The 18,038-nt window shown below is 31.0% G+C and overlaps 1 long non-coding RNA gene across 1 annotated transcript in view; it reads left to right on the forward strand.

Moving 5' to 3' along the window:
• Positions 1-18,038, forward strand: part of LOC146995859 (uncharacterized) — a 344,090-nt gene that overhangs the window by 201,675 nt on the left and 124,377 nt on the right. The window contains exon 2 of the long non-coding RNA XR_015042846.1: positions 10,819-10,883. This is a non-coding gene — a long non-coding RNA (uncharacterized LOC146995859). The remainder of the gene's footprint in view (positions 1-10,818; positions 10,884-18,038) is intronic.

Raw genomic sequence — 18,038 nt, forward strand, 5'->3', positions numbered from 1 at the left:
TTTTTCATTGTAAACGAGAAGAAAAAAAAGTCATCCTTCATACTTTCAAGTAATTTTAACAAAGTGCGTGTTATCGCTCCTCCACCCCTCTCCCCCCAAAAAAGATGCCAAGTTTCAAAACGTTCCATGTAAATTCATGTATTCATGTACATGTTAGAAAATTTTGAATAAAATAATTTTTTGCAAGTGGGCCTAGAGATACATCTACTTTAAGATCATGTTAAAAATTTTTTAGGTTTTAATACGAAATATTTTTCGAAAATTTTATAAAAAATATTTAAAGATAGACATTTTAATAATAGGTAATTAAAAAAGGGCGAATTATATTTGGATTAATCCTAAATTTCAAATTCTGGAAGAATGAATCAAGTGAGTTTAATTAAAAAAAGAGATATTAATAAACATGTATCAGATTGAATTATCATGGGGCAGATAATTTTTTTAAAAACTACTCGAGCGACTTTTACGAAACTTGGCAGTTTGTTATAATTTGTGTGGTAGAATCAAAATATGGTAAAGTATTGGAGTGTCATTTCAGAAAATTCAGATTTTGTTTCAAAATGCTTATATTAGAAAAACGCTATATATAAATCTAATACACATCCTAAGAGACATGAAAAACTCTATTTCAATTTCGTCAATTGGCCAAGTAGCACGACAGATATAGAACTGTCAAATTTTTTTTTCGCAGTGTATATATGCTTTCCGCAAAACTTAAAAATATAGAACCCGCAGAAGGTGGAAATTTTATCTGTGGGATTGCTCTAGTATCTGGGTGCGCATCTCTCTTTTTTATTGATATCTGCACTAACAAAAATATATGTTATATATATTACACCTGCCTTACTTTCATTAAAAATCCTTAATTGGCTTTTTCTTTCGCAATCGCTACTCGTAATCACATACTACTAATCACAGAAGTGTTTTAAATGACAAATTATCCATGGAATTATTCACGGCATTGGGGATATTTTATAATCGTTATAAGAAATTTAAAAAATCTAAACTTTGATAAAAACAAAACTAAATAAAAAATATGAAAGCTTTCAGATTTTACATTACACCCAAAAGGACGTTTTTTAACGTTTTGTGGGTTACCTTCATTTATTAAATATCCTGTTCTCCGCACTTAAACCATAAAATAATTGCTGTTGCGCTTCAACAGCAATACTGCAAAATAATTTCAAAATGAGCATATATATAGAATTTCTGATACACAGTCTCGCGCGCTGGAAATATTTTTTTTTTTTTTTTTTTTTTTTTTTTTTTTTTTTTTTTTTTGTACAATGTTGCTATTGCTCGCTTTGAAATCGCTGAATTTGTTAATCAAAAATTCGTTAAAGTTTTACAAAATATTAAATAGATAATAAAACTAATTCCAAATTTGGGCTTCCAGATGCCCATATTCGGGTGGAAATGTATGTTATTCAAAACTGGATGGCTCTAGGGACCGTTGTTTTATCCCAATGCGAGAAACATGCATACATTTATGCAGATTCTTCATTATTTAATTTCTTTAAATATAATGCAGGGCTCTAATATTTGGTGGCAACAATTTAGAACGTGAACCGACCTTTATAGTGAACCAACGCAAAATGCCAAAACGAAATTAATAGTCCTTCATGGCAAATTCTCCCTTTCGGCAAATAAAAAGAAAGAAAGAAAATCTGAAAGCATTCAGATTTTATATTACGAAGAAAGGAGCGTTTTTTAACCTTCTGTGTGTTACCTTTATAAGGTATTTCTCACGCTTTCCTAGCGTGCCTTCGTGGTGTAGTGGTTCTGCACGCTGAGCCGGTATCCAGAGTTCCGTGTTTCGATTCCCGGCGAAGGCAGTTGCTAATTTTACATCTATCCGCCTTCCAAAATTAAGCTAATGTCTCTATACCTTTACCTACTACGTATCATGTTCTTCGCACTCAAACCACGAAATTCATTGCAACAGCAGTATCGCAAAACATTTAAAAGAACATATGTTTAGAATTTCCGATACACAGCCTCGCGTGCTGGAGATAATTCCCCCAACCCCCGTACAGTTTTGCTAGTGCTCACTTTGAAATCGTTGAGATTGGTAGTCCAAAGTTCTTTAATGATTAACAAATCTTGAAATCGATAATAAAATAAATTCCAAATTTCAAATTAGGGTTTCCAGGTGCCCATATTCGGTGGAGGATTACGTTATTCAAAATGGTATGGCTCTAGGTACCGCCGTTTTATTTCACTGCAAGGAACATGCATACATGTATTCAGTTCTTTAAATATAACATAGGGCGATAATATTTGGTTGCAACAATTTAGAAAATGAAAAGGACATTTAAAGTTTTCGACACAAAATTCCAAAACGAAATTAATAGCCCTTCTGTGCTAACGTCCTTTGGGCTAATTAGAAGAATTCATTTTTGTCAGGTAGTTTGGTTTGTATTATTTTTCCCTAAGACAAAAATTGACCGGAATATATAATTTCCAGATTTGCAGTTTTTAATATAATTTTCAACTTGCATTAAGGGATTGGGTATTAAGTTAGACTAATTCAAGGACATAGGTTTAAATGAAATGCTGCAAAAAATGCGTATAATTTAATTCCCCGTACAAAGAAGACGTATGGTGTCACATCTGATTTTTTTTCTCTTGTGTAATAATTACTACCTTATGTATAGTTTGTAAAGTCTTATTGTGCTTAACTGTATCAATTAACATTTACTGTACATGTGTATATCATATAAATATAACATTATATAAATAGCCATCTGTACAATATGTGAATTCATGAAACATCTTAACCGCCGATACTAGGAGACACATTTTTGTGTATGAAAAATATATCGATGACACCGTGCAGAGGAATTTTATTCTAACTGCAATTAGGAAGAAAATATTATGTCAGAATCATGTAGTTGTTACATTAATTTTAAATTTAGGGCATTAAGTGCTGCTGAGTTCCTGTTTTCTGTATGACGATTGCATTACACAATGCGTTTGAATGTTTTCCTGAAACCTAAAAAAATTGTCTACAATATTGGCATCTACATTTACAAGGCATGACATCGTATGCAAAGAGAGTATTGATTTGATGCTTTCAAGAATATTTTCAACAAAATGTCGTAGAAAGTGAGGATCCTATGAAATAGAATGCTACACCACGATGACATTGACGGAACAGCCTGCCATATAGGATCCTTCCTAATATAAAGCATTATGATATTGCCCGTCTACTTTTATTTTATTCAAATACTTCATTCGGGTTATAATGCTTCATTTCTGTTGTAAGAAGAGTAGCATTAAGGCTTCCAAAAATATGTTCTGTTAAACTTAGAATAGTGATAAGTGATGATTATTTATCTTTTGTAAAAGTTAGTCAGATAAAGCTTATATTATCTTCTTGCAAATAAAATTTGATATGTTTCGAGAAAAGTCAAGGAGTAAGCCAATAACAAGAAATAGATGTGTTCCTCAAACTTATAGGGCTCAAAAGCTGTTCAGTGTTTCACAAGGGCATATTATTGTACCTTATTTAAAATGTAATATTAAAACAATTCTGAAAGCTTTCAGATTTTTGGTGGCAGCAATTTGAAAAGTGAAACGGACATTTAAAGTTTTCGACGCAAAATGCCAAAACGAAATTAATAACCCTTCTGGGCTAACGCCATTTGGGCTAATAATACTGATCCTAAATAACACTTAAACATTTTACCACCTGCTAAAATGTTAAGAGAGATAGAAATGCTTGAACTTAGAACTATTTTAATTATTTAGACACAGTATCATTATCTTCAATGAAAACATTCACGTAAATTTTACACTGACGGAAAATCAAATTCTCACAAAAAAATCTGATGTGTATGCCACATGACATTCTAGTACGCAGTATTAAATTATACGCATATTTTCCTGCATTTCATTTAAACTTATTTCCTCGAATTTCATTAGAGATATATTTTTCATTCAATTAATTCAGTTCTAAATTCGCGACAAGACAAAAGTACATAAATAATCAAAATATCTATATTAAAAATTGATACATATAGAAAAACGTAAAGCACAAAATATAGTTAACGCAATTAAAAACCAATTTTTACAATTAAAATTACAGTTTCTTATCAAAACCAAGCGATTCGGCTAGCGGGCAAGAAAGCATATTTTTCGTTGCACAAAACTGAAAGTTTACTTTTGACCTCACTCGGCAAATAGACACGAAGGCACAAAAACTGACTTAATTTGTTCTGGACGCTATACTGAGTTAATATATGGGATAATTTATTAACTTAATGGAGATTCCAGAATGAATTAAGCATAATTTAATTCGCAATAATAAAAGAGGACGTTATTTTGTTGTTGCGAAGCTTAGTTTTTCTAGATTGGCAACAAATCCACTGTTCTGCTAAGTTTGAAATGTAAACAAATATGGCTGCTATGGTAAAAGAAATAGACTTAGCTGCACTTAAACAACTTTTAAATTGTTGATAACTCTACAAATATAACATGCAAGCTAACTAAAGGCATAAAAACGGTAACTGTAAACCAGTTAACCGTAACTTGTAAAAAAAAAAAAAAAAAAAAAAAAACAGTTATAAGATTTCGAAACCTGTATTCCTTATCCAAAATAAGTAAGAAGTGTATAAAACTTTTATATCTGTGATGTTGTATAAAACGTTATGAAAGGCCTTTCGACAACAAGTATTGTTATGAAGGTTCTAAATCTTAAAATGTGAAGAATATCGCTAAAATTTGACTTTCTCAACCTGGCTTTTTTCCTACCTCATTCGTTTCTTCCTTCCCAGAGTGATTTCGTTAAAAATTTGTTATGTGAGCTCTCCAAAAACCGGACATGAGGAGAGGAAAAGCTCTAAATCACGTTTCGAAATCTACCCAGAATACCAGATTTTTAAAAGACTCAGTCCAAAACTTATTGTAAACAGTATTATAAACAATTTCTAAGAGGGTAGGGAAATGGGGAATTAAAATGGGGAATAAAAAAGACTTCTGCCAAATTAAAGTTAATAATTTTTAGGTAAAAATTTTATATTTCACATATATATTATACGTATCCCTAAGACAAAAAAAAAGCGAAAATTCTAGCTTTTTATTTTGAGATTATGACAGTTGAAAACGTTGGTTTCTTTACAGCAAGTTTATTAAGAATCAATTAACTACCATTCTAACGGGTATTTTCATACACTGTATTAACTGGCAAGCCTTACAGCAGAACAAAACACTCCACGTTTTGCTTTCCAAACAGTAACTCAATCTACCGACTGCATTAGAAGCTTTCCATGCAGTAACTCGGTACTTCCTTTTCAAACACAAGCACAAACTCAATTCACTAACTGCTCCAGAAGCCTGAAACTCTATTAGTTGTTTAGTGAGATTTTCTCTTTGTTTCAGTACCGATATTAGCTTGTGTCGATTGAAGTAACCAAGGCACAACAACATAGAATTATGTATTAGATGGAAAGCAAAATTACTTATTTTGCTTTTATAAAATTCCTACTATTAGCTCACACTACCCCTATACCTTGTTCAAATTTTCAATTGTTAATAAAACACTTTTTATTAATCCACTCAAGTTCAAATTCATTAAACTTGTAGTGGATGACACTTGATTTTAATACAGTTTTTCCCATACAAAAATATATAAAAAACGTTTTTTAAAGTTCCTACTTAGGTCAACAAAGAAAAATTTTATTTTAGTTACTTTTTATTAACATTATTAACATTTTTCGTTTCTAATTTATGAAGCTGATGGTGTTGTATAATTTCTCATTCTATCCATTTCTTGTAATGCTTCAATATTGAAAGGAACCTTTCCAGTGAGTTTCGAGCAGTCCAGTTCTTCAATTAATATTCCATATATAATGGAAAAATGTTAATAATGAAATTAAATAACGTTAATATGAAACGAAAAAAAATTTAATAATCTTAATACAAAGTAACTAAAATAAAATTTGGAATTGACTTTAAAAAATATTCTTTATATTACTTGTTTATACATAGACAACAAGATTCCATAAAACAGATATTATATACCTTGATAATATAAAAATATAGATTATGCACACGTACTCGAGAAATGCGTCTTCATATCATAAATTGTGATACTATAATAGACTGTGATATTTTAATAATCTCTATTAAAATAAATTAATACATTCTTTTAATTTGCTGAATCGTTGGCTAAGTTGAGGTAGAACGAAACACCTTGACAAATTAAAATAAGAAATAAAATATTTCTTGGAAACAAAAAATAACCTTTTAAGGGATTTGACGGCGAAGAATGTATGTGTAACTCTGCATTTTATGTTAATATTACCGAGCATTTGCCGGAATCCGATGCAAGTCTTGAAGGATTGAGCGAACTTATATTGCAGGTGTTAAATCATTGGTTTTTAAATTACTTTGGAAATTTGGAAAGATGAACTTGAATAGATTTTTATAATGTATTTTGCAAATATGAGAAAAGAAATTTTATGCCAAACGGAAAATTGTACAATGGAAATTTAAGGACTTCAACATGAATTTGATTCTTGTTTAAATTCTTAAAATAAAACAAAACAGAGTTTCATATTTTCTCATTGGCCCACCAGCGGCCGAGCGGTAAAGACGCTGAACACTGGTAGTTCGGTCCGAGGTTCGATTCCCGCGAACGGGCTGGCTGCATGGGTGTTTTCGTGGTTTTCCCCATGTGTAACGTGTATACGAGCCAGTTTCCCTTAGAAAGTCCTCCACGAAGGCATCCCTCCCCTTAGGCAGATAGCCCTAGTGTGCTTTGCCATAATTAAATACACCACAACACCATACACCATATTTTCTCATTACACTTCAATTTGAGGATTGAGAGAATAGCAAATGAATTTTAAATGAAATATGATTGATCTTTAATGGTGAACCCGATTAAGAAATTTCTTTCAAAGCATTAATTTACTCAATTTGTGTAATAATTATTTTTCATATGAAAGATTTCCATTGTTGGCTGGTAAATAATGAGTTGTTCTATTATTGGAAATAAATTATATTATTGGCTGGTAAATAATAATACGTATAATGCCTGATATATAATGAATTTATCTGGTAATATCTATTTCTGCAAGGAACAGTTTCGAAAATCGATCATTGAAACAGACTAGATGATGAAACCAGTTCGCTGAAAGTTGGAAGGAAAACTTAAATACTAATACTCTGTACTGTGCTTGCTACACATTTAAACCAATCCATGATGAACTGTAGCGATTAACATCTTATGTACTCATACCAGTTCTGACTATGTAAATACACTTAAGTACGTTATTTTATTGCATACTAATAATTAAATCCTATATATATATTACTAAATACAAAGTTATTTATGTTACAATGCTGATAATACATGTACAAATTGTGGTTTCTACATTTTACATATTGGTACAAATCTAGTTCATTAATTAATATTAATTCACGTTTTGAGACTTACACTTCTTGCATTATGAACAGTAGCTTTACAAGTAGCCTTACCAGTTTGTTGAAATTGTAGAACTTCTTTGACAGAGCGTCATGTTTATTGGAATGTCAATAACATGAAACGCTTCGTTTTAAGCATTTGAACAGTTTTAACTTACAATTAAATAATTTAAAAGAAGGCTTGCACATTATGAAGTAATTTTACCTGGTCATTACTGAAAATACTGGTCATTACTATTTGTTACTCGAAAGGAGCGTGAGCTCAGAAGGGCTATTAGTATCGAAACGGAAGTTTGCCTTAAATCACTGTAAAAGGCTAAATCACTTTTAAAATTGTTGCCATCAAATGTTATCGCCCTGTATTACTTTAAAATAAACTAAGTATAGGAGAATGTATGGGAATATAGGTATGTATCTCGCGATGTGAAAAAACAACAGTACCTTGAGCCATCAAATTTTGACACCCGAACATGAGCCCCTAAAAGCTCGAATTTAATCGCTTTTTTATTATATATATATAGAGAGAGAGAGAGAGAGAGCATATTGCGCAAAATGTTGTCTAGACCAAATTGGTCATTCAGTATTGTAATAACTACCTTGCTTGTTATATATATATATATAAATTTTGGAGTACATTTTCTTCTTGATGTAATTTTTATTTTCAATTTCTATGAGCAGAATTTTAATTTATAAGAATATAATCGGACTTTGTCACAAACAACTCAGAATTTTATTACAAATAATAACAATATAAATTCTGAGTTACAAATAACTCAGAATTTATTAATTTATTATTATTTATTTTCCAGGTATTACCAGAAACGATGTTTTTGAAAAATTGTAACTAGTTGCATAAACAACTCTTCTTTATCTACTCATTTTTACCGTCTACCATCATGGAATATTTAAAGTTAGAAAAACCATAACCTTATTTTGGTGCAGGTTTTAGACAAAAGTTTAACAGTTTGAGGACAATCAATCACGTTTCTTTTTTCTTCAAGAGTAAACGAATTCTGAAGGTTTTGTGACTGTTTTCCGCGAAAGGCTTCAGGATGCCTTCATCGTGTGAAACGTGCATGCGAATTTATTTTCTAGAAAACTCTAGGGTTAATTAATTTTTTTGGCATAAACATAGAATCTGTATTATAGTTTCTTCACGATTTAAATTCAAATAACAGTAATCTTGATTTTATAATATTTCATCCGTAATTTCGTGTTAAATTTGTATTGCTGAATACTTTTGCTTTTATGTAATATAGCATCAAATACTTAAACTCCCACTTTATGCACTACAACCTACTTCAGAACGATTGGTGTATACATTTTCAGCATAAATAACATAGCTCCAAATTTTTCACAAATTAACTATATTATTGTTAAGTGAAGAGTGATATAATAAGCTCATTCGTAGTTAAACTGGACCATGAATTAATGTAGAAAAAGCTAAAATGCTCTTACTAGAAAGAAAGTGCACAGTATTTAAAAAGGTTCCTGTTTTCATAATATCATTAGTTACACGTATGCCTCATATTCTCTACACGTTCGATTAGTTTTAGGTTTATACAGTATGGCTGCTTTTTCAATTCTTTCTGCATTCACTGAGAGGTCAAAAGTTATGGAGGTGAATATAGAACCAAGTATATACAGATGTCAGCTGCGGTATAACCTTCCAGTTGCCTATTAACTAAGTACTTGTTCCAAAATACGTTTTCTTTAGAATACCTTTAAATAGTGAATTACGTTATGCTGAAGATGACATACTGGATAGTCTATAATAATGGGTCGTAAAATATGGCAAATTATGCAACAACAAACTTTCTTTGCAGTTCAGTATAATGCGTTTATCGGGGAAACTATTTGATACCATTTTGTCACTCATTAATCCGCGAATAATCTGGTCATTGAAACTAATGAATGTTGCACTAATTAGCACATGCGGCAAAGACAGGCAAATGCATTTCGACTCTTAAAATCATTGCAAATAATATTGCAGAAAAACTGGAAAACGGTTCAGAAAACTCCTTTAGCAACTTGTCTTCCATAATATTTTATCACCGAAGACCCACTCATAATTCATTATTTTTCTCATGGACATGGAGCTCAAAGACCAGAAAGATATTAAAGGTTTCGGAAACTTACTGTAAAATAGCGGCATCGAGTAGAATAATCCGATAAAAAAAACTGTTCTATCTGTTTTACGTAGATAGGCGCATTGAGGTCTGGAGCAGTTCTCTATGTTTGTTAAAAATATTTAAAGATAGAGACACTTTTGTTATAATGTCATATATGCACGTGTAATTTAAATTGTATATTTTTATCCGTTTAAAGCAATTGCTGATCGGTAACCTGGATGAAACTCTGTCAAATTACCTGTACTGCTAATGATTCTGGATTACGCTGAGAATGAAGAGATAATGCAAAAAGATAATGAAATGCGTCGGTAATATTACCAGAAAGCAACTCGAGAAAGATCACTTTGCTTTTAATACCATGATTTGATCCCTAGTAACTTTAAGGCACAGTGGAAAACAAATTTAATACAGTAGTTCAGTGCTTTCAGTGCTATCTAAATCAACATAACTGCAAACCATACTTCTGAATTTAAGACTCTGGATAACGGTATAGTCAAAAGGTTCTCTCTCTACTATTTTCTTTCTGTAAATGTGATTCGTTGCTGAATGCTCAAGAATAATTTTCTCTTAATTACCTATATCCTACCTTTGATTTTGAATATAATTATATAGATATTAATCTTTGTTAAAGCATGCTTTTGAATTCCATCGTCATTTCTTCTTGAACCAGATTCGCATTAACTACGTCTAAATAAATATCATTCGCTCTAGAAATATTCAAATAACAAATCAGTTTTTAGCGAAAGTATGTCAGAAACATCCGTTTCAGTACTGCGCTTAAACTCTCACAAATACTGACGACAGAAACTGCTGATATCTCATATTACATAGAGATTGCTTAATACAAAAATTTAGCTTGGAAATGAGATCATCCGATTGAACATCATACAAATACAGATGAAAATGTTTATAAGTATTCTTGCGTGGGTGAAATAACCGCGTTTTCAGTGGCTAGGAAGCTTTTCTTCTACATCTGGTAACGACCGTCACCCTTGGTATAAGATCCGGATTCGATTCGATGGGAATGTATGTCGAGAAGATGACCTTCAAAGTGTAAGATGTACAAAATGATAAATTTTAATATTTATCAATTTGTTGAGATTGTAATTAAGAGAAATTTATATTTATTTAATGTACTAAATGTATATTTCTTGAATTTCGTTTCCATTGCATCGTATGTTTTCAAAACTTTTTAATAAATTATATTACCTTTGTAATTATCGTAACATATTTTTATCATTATTATTTATTTCAGATTGTGTTCTGCTGGAAGGAAGGCATCGCACTGAAGTGTTACCTTCATCAGAGTATTTTCAAGCAGTAAGTTATTTAAGTATATCACCATTTTGCAATTTCAGTCACACTATTTAAAACATTTTATCTAAATGAATTAAAATACGGAATATGAATAAATTAAGGCAAATATCAACAAATGTGTAAAACATATGGAAAGCATATTCGTTTAAGAGTTAAACATTTTATAGGATACACATCCCAGGTTTGGTCGGAATTTAAAATAATTATTACTCTCCCGGAATATCAAGTTTCTCGAAAATAACGACACAATGCGCACGGACGAAATGGTTGGGAACATCGAAAATCACACGACCGCGCACAGGAGCCAAAGAACGTCTGTGTCTATACATATTCTTTACAGCAGCGATCTACGTTGAGTGGTGAGTAAGCGTCTTTCGGGATGAGTAGTAGTTTCATGCCGGCGTGTCGCGCGCACGCGCCCTCATCTCTTCGCACCCTTTCATTTTCAATCCATTTTTTCATTTATTATTTTTTAAAATTTAGACACCAAATCTTTACCTCTTTGCGGAACCTTCTTTTTGATGATAACGAGCTGAAAGAAACTGTTTCCAACTGGTTGAAGACACAGGCGGCAAATTTCTATGACGAAGGTATACAAAAACTTGTGCCACGCTATGACAAATGCCTGCAATATTTCGGCAGTTATGTGGAAAAGTAGTTTAAGAGTTGTTGAATTTTGTGCAATAAATAACTTTTCTATAGCTGTACACAATTTACTTTTATTACCAAACGGAACTTACTTTCTTGACGTACATTGTACTTATCTTTGATGATGTGGGGATAAAGGCTCCAAACCTAAGTTTCTCGTAAATGAACCCTTCCTTGTTCCTTGGTCCAATTAGCTAGCTATCCACAAACAAGTACATATTTTGTAATTATTTAAATGCTTTCATAATAATGTCTAGCGAAAAAAACGATTATGATTCTGCAAGTGAACAAGTGCTAGAAACAAATACAAAATATTCGACGTGGTTTAAAGACAACTGGTTAACTCGATTTGATTAATGAAGAGAGATAATTTTAACGGAGAATGTAAAGTTTGTCGGAAAACGTTTAATATTAATTTTGATGATGTTAGAGCTTTAACTGTTCATTCCCAAACCAAGAACAACCAGTCGTTAATATTGAATAGGGATTCATCGCAATCGGTTTCGAACTTTTTCATGGAGAAATCTTCAGAAGAACAAAACAATATATCAGCAACTGAAATTACTTCAGTCTATCATAGGATTAAGCACCATCATAGTTTTAATAGCCCTAATTGCACAAACAAATTGCATAGCGCTCTGTTTCCAAATTCGTGTTTGGCAAAAACAATTTCTTGTGGTAGAACAAAATGTACAAGTATTTGCGAGAGTGTGCTTGCTCCTGCAGCTCAAAAAATACGAAAAAAAACTTTTTTTTTTCCCTCCCGGAAACTTTTTTACCTCTCCCGGATTTTGACAGCCGAGAGGGGGTAACGGTAAAGTGTTTAAAGGGGTTACAGCCGAAAACATCGCGGCAAAAACATCGCGGACGAAAACAACGCAAGGCGAAAACGTCGTGCTACAAAACATCGTGGGAGAAAATATCGCAAAGCGAAAACATCGCAGTTCTAAAACATCGTGGTACAAAACATCGTCGTCGAAAATAAAGCAGTTCAAAAACTTCGCAGTTTAAAAACATCGCCGTCGAAAATATCGTAGTAAAAAATAAAGTATCTACAAATCATCGCATGACGATAACATCGCAGACATGTTTTTTCAGGCTTTAATAACTGTAAATGGATATTTCCATAATGATTTGTGAGCGCAAGTGATGTAAGGAAGGATAATTTTTATTTTCACATTTTTTTATTAACTAATAAATTTTTGCTGAAAAAATAAGAAAGAAACTTAAGCATAGAAAATTAAATGCAACTTAAATAAATTATACTTTTTATGAAAAATTACGTGTAAAATCTTTATAAAAAATTATTTATTAATGGTCTTTGTTAGTTAACTACGTCGATTTAAAATTCTATTAAGTGCTATAAGTTGCATTAATTTTCTATGCTTAAGTTTTCTTCTTATTTTCTCAGCAAAAATTTAATATTTAATAAAAAATATGAAAGTAAAAATTATTCTTCTTTACATCTTGCGCTCACAAATCATTATGGGAATATCCATTTACAGTTATTAAAGCCTGAAAAAAGCATGTCTGCGATGTTATCGTCATGCGATGATTTGTAGATACTTTATTTTTTACCACGATATTTTCGACGACGATGTTTTTAAACTGCGAAGTTTTTGGACCGCTTTATTTTCGACGACGATGTTTTGTACCACGATGTTTTAGAACTGCGATGTTTTCTCTTTGCGATGTTTTCTCCCACGATGTTTTGTAGCACGACGTTTTCGCCTTGCGTTGTTTTCTCCGCGACGTTTTCGTCCGCGATGTTTTTGCCGCGATGTTATCGGCGGACACCGTTTAAAGGTAAGCAGAAGGAACTGAAGCAATATTTCTCAAAACTTAAATATATATCGAGATATGCGAAATAAGCGTTAAAGTATGTACACTCTTGAAATGTGCATATTCATAATCAGCATCATCTATGTATTTTTGTGTGAGCTGTAATAAAAATGCTGTCGATTTGCTTTGCACCATAAGTTGTGAATTATTTCTATCTAACTTCCATTGCAATTGGTTAGTACTGTTTATGCCCACAAGTTATAATGAGAATATTTTAATTCTATATCTGGCAATCTTCTGAGAAGAGTTTAATTTTAGTTCTAAATAATATTCTAAGAAACGGGTAAAATTTTAATCTCCGACGAAACTCGTTAACAATCCCAGTTTTCTGTTGTGTGTTTACCAATTGACATCAGAAAAGAAAAAATTCTTGACTTTTCCATACAGAATCTTTACAGTGATTCCCTTAGTATATTGAGGACTTTTGTCATTTGCTGGCTATTCGTTTCCAGATATTTGAAGTTTATATTGTATAAAAGCTATAGTCATTACTATACTAATATTTAAATATTTTATTCCAGTTCTTGTACATGGCTTATTTATGCTGCTATTTTCTTAAAGCTTCTGACATTTTGTATTATTAAAGCTTCTGACATTTTGTATTCTTAAAGCTTCTGACATTTTGCAATCTTAGTGGTGCAAATTATCCATTTATCACAGAAGGCGATACTCTAATTTGAAAAATACAACAACGTAAAACAACTTAAGAAAACAACGTAAAAATCGTTTATCTTCTTCTTTAAGATGGATATTAAACTTACATCTATACCTCATACACAAATATTAGTAAACAGATACAAAGAACCAAAGTTGTTTATACAAAGAACCAAATTTGTTTATACAAAAACCAAAGTTGTTTATATAATGATCAGTAAAAGAATGTAGAGAGGAGCTGCAGTACTTTTCAAAATGATTAACATAGCACTTCAAAACAAACTCATAAAAACTCTATTGATAGTATTTCTATGAAATCGTAAGATAGCCAACTTTACCTTGTCACAGTTTATAAAGGGGTTGAAACGGCATTGATAGTTGAACTGGAACCGGAGATATAAAGATCTTCTAGCTTTGTTTTTCCTTAGTATCCATAAAAATTTTCATTAAGTTTTTTATAGAATTGCGGCATGTTTCCTGTTTTGCTGTATTAAGACAATTCTTTCAGAATCAATTAGGATATGCCTTATTCCTGAAAAACAGGATTTTCTTGCTTTACAAATGACGCTCTTTAGCTGTCCTGGCTTAACATTCTTCATCTTTAAATATATGCTGTAAGGAAAAAGACGTATTCTCTCTGTATGTATGTAATCAGCAAAATCTGTAACTGAATTGTCTGTAGAAGCTAACGGAATAAATTTTAAGTTGCTAAACACTAGTAGTCAAACACGGATTTGGATCTCGATGAATCGACTGGCGTTTCGTGGTAATTATCATCTGTTAGATAAATACATTCGACTTCCGTTGGAATAATCATAAAGGCGTTCTTTCGAGTAATCAAACAGAACTTGCACACGTTGTTATATTAAAAAAATAACAAAGCGTTCTTTTGAACTTCGGAGATTATGGAATACTATTCCAAGATGGCAATATTCCAAGAACGAAGGCATGTTTTACTGCATTATGAGCAATACCAATCACAAAGTACTGCTATTTTCACTTATTACACTTTATATGCGAGAACATGGTCTTATCTTCTTGAAATTTTAATCACTTCTTTTCTATCTAGTTAATTTCATAACGGCAGTCTTTTACATAAATGCTATTGTTTTATAAATTCGAGAGTTTGTCGTATTTTAAGAACAACAATTAATCATTTTAAGGAAGCTGAATAAAAAAAAAAAAAAAAAAATTCTAAAAACTTTAAAACAAATTTCCTAATTTTGAACTTGTAGGGTTTCTGGTGTAACTGGAATCTAGAGTAAAGCCTTTCATGCTCTACTAGATAATCGCTACGTCTTACATAATTCACAAAATACTAAAAGAAGTTTTAACTATACTTTTTAGTTTATCTTAAACTGAAGTCAAAGGTACAACGTCTGCTACAGATGAAACTTTGAAAACTTGTGAATATTTAAATTTGTATTATAGACAGTTAATTTCTAGCTTTGATAATGCAGTACAAAACTATATATTAAATACACTAAAAAGAGCTAGCTCAGAATATTTTACCGACACCTAATTTAAAACATCGGCTAGGAAATACTTACAGCAAACGCGGTTGCATGAAACTCTAAAAATTAAAGCTTAAATACATAAAAAGCTAATTTACATTTTGGCAGAAAGGGAAACTTATAGTAAAACCAATAAACCATAATAATTGGTCAATTAGTCATAATAATTAATCATAATAATATACCTTATTTTTAATTTTTTACTTAATCTTTTTCCAATTTTTGCTTCAGTTATTCTTGCTTGGGACTGTATTTCTTAATCAATAATTTCTATTTAATTACTAAATTTATACATACTTAGTTTCTTTGGCGTTTTATCTATTTGAACGGTTTATATTACTATATTTCTTCTTTAAAATTACATTAAAGATGAGCTGAGGAGCAGGAGAGAATAATAATTTACGTTCAAAACGCAATGTCCAAATTTAGATAAAACTCATAAAATATATTAGTTGAATTAATATTGTCGGACTTTTCACTTTTTGATGCATTGATAAATTTTATATTTGTTATTACTTTTATTCTACATCTGAGAATTTTATGTAAAAACTGTTAATGTTCTTTCTTTTAAAATTTGCTTTAGAAATTTATATTGTAAATTTATACTCAATTTACAATATAAATTTTTAAAGCAAATTTTGGGCTTTGCGGTATTTAAATAAGCCAAACCTAAACTTTATATCAAGTTAGCTGTATACGTTGAGATTATAACTTATTAAAAGACTTGAAATTACTATCACAAAATGTAGTAATTTAAAATGACATACTTAAGTGAAACGTATTATTACACACGGTATATGTCAAACTGGTTCAGATATTCTGCTTAGCATTACACTAAGCAATTAATAATACGTGACGTCAATGGACATTCTAAAAATTACTACAACAATATGGTAAATATTCACATTTCTTTGATTTTAAGATACAAAAGTTGTATTTCTAGTGATAAAAACAGTACTGATTTTATCGTAAAAGATGCATGTATTAACATAACTTTAGAACAGAAATACGTGATGTTATCCTTGATACAAAAAGCAGCTTTTGAGAGCAATCGATCTATTTCTAAAATGTATCTGTTACCATCTTCGACTAAGGACATCAGCGAAAAAGCAATAATCGCTTTCACATTTATTTCAAGTCTTCAGAAAAGTAATAAAAGCGTTTCTGCTTTGACGAAAACTTTCATATATGCCGCACTAAAACATAAGGAGTTCAAAACAAGAAACGTTAGTAGCTGCATATGAAATAATTTAATAAAAAACGTGAACATAAATGATTTTGAAAGCGAAAAAGATTGAGTAATCCATTCTTTTTTAATACTCTGTTGCTAGAAATATAACTGACATGTATTATATGTTTATGTGTTTTGCTTCTTCAAAGTGGACAACAAAAGGGCTAAAAGTAATCAAGATTTAAATATAACTACGTCTCTTTTAAATGCTTTTTCTTTCGCAGTTAGCTCACAATAACTGTAGTTTGCGTAACATCATTCTGATGTGCTGTATGCAGCATTACTTTGCTTGAATACATCTGCTTTAAAATTCATTTTACACATAGATCTGGCAAACAGGCAACATTTGTATTACAGAAGCTATCTAATGGTTTGGAAAAGGCTCACACTATTTAATTACTATAGATAGTGACATAAGTGATGATATATATGGAGATTTCGCAAGCAATAAGTAAAACCATTCTGAAGGTAGTGAAGGATTCTAACGTATTTCTAACACTTAAATAATATTTATCGGTGAAAAGAGTGGCGATGATAGTAAACATCGAAATCTTTTGTAAAATACGTTAGGACAACCCAGCCAAAAAGGAGACCATCTATAAAAAACATTAAATATTAGAGTTAATGAGTTTAGTGCTAATTTCCCTGGAATTTTATCTATAACATATATATGTTTTTATTACACCTATATCAATGCATATCTGTTTTATTACATGTAAAATATCAACGTTTTGACAATAATTAAGAATAATATCAAAGAAAAAATAAGTTTATATAATGGCATATCATTTATATCGTTTACTATTTTGGTGCTTGGTGATTCTGATCCACCTTCGGCAGCGTTTTCACTCTCTGAACTATTATTTCGTTTATTTTTTGTAAAGACATGTAAGATGTAAACATAGGAATAATATTGTTATTAATTTGGTATGTATGTAACTAATTTTAGTGACATTATATGTAAATCGTAGTATCACTTGTATGTTGTAACATGAAATGCCTCTAGAAAGCAAAGAAACCTCTAGAAACGAAAAAAATAGGATTACAGAACAGGACTATTTAACATTGAAGTAATTGGCTACCTCACCAAATTTCCCAGTTAGCTACAAGCTGGCGAGGTTTTGATGACTAATTTTTGTCGCCAAAAGTCGCCAAATCTGGCGAAAATTTAGTCCGATCCCTGTATAACTGTAATTGGTTTGATCCCTACATGTAACTATAACTTTATATGGCTTCTAAAAATTTCGAGAAATCGAAGGTACTGTACAT

Source organism: Stegodyphus dumicola, chromosome 8, assembly GCF_044657685.1.
Source record: "Stegodyphus dumicola isolate Sdum_Otavi_A_Nest chromosome 8, ASM4465768v1".
Taxonomy (NCBI): domain Eukaryota; kingdom Metazoa; phylum Arthropoda; class Arachnida; order Araneae; family Eresidae; genus Stegodyphus; species Stegodyphus dumicola.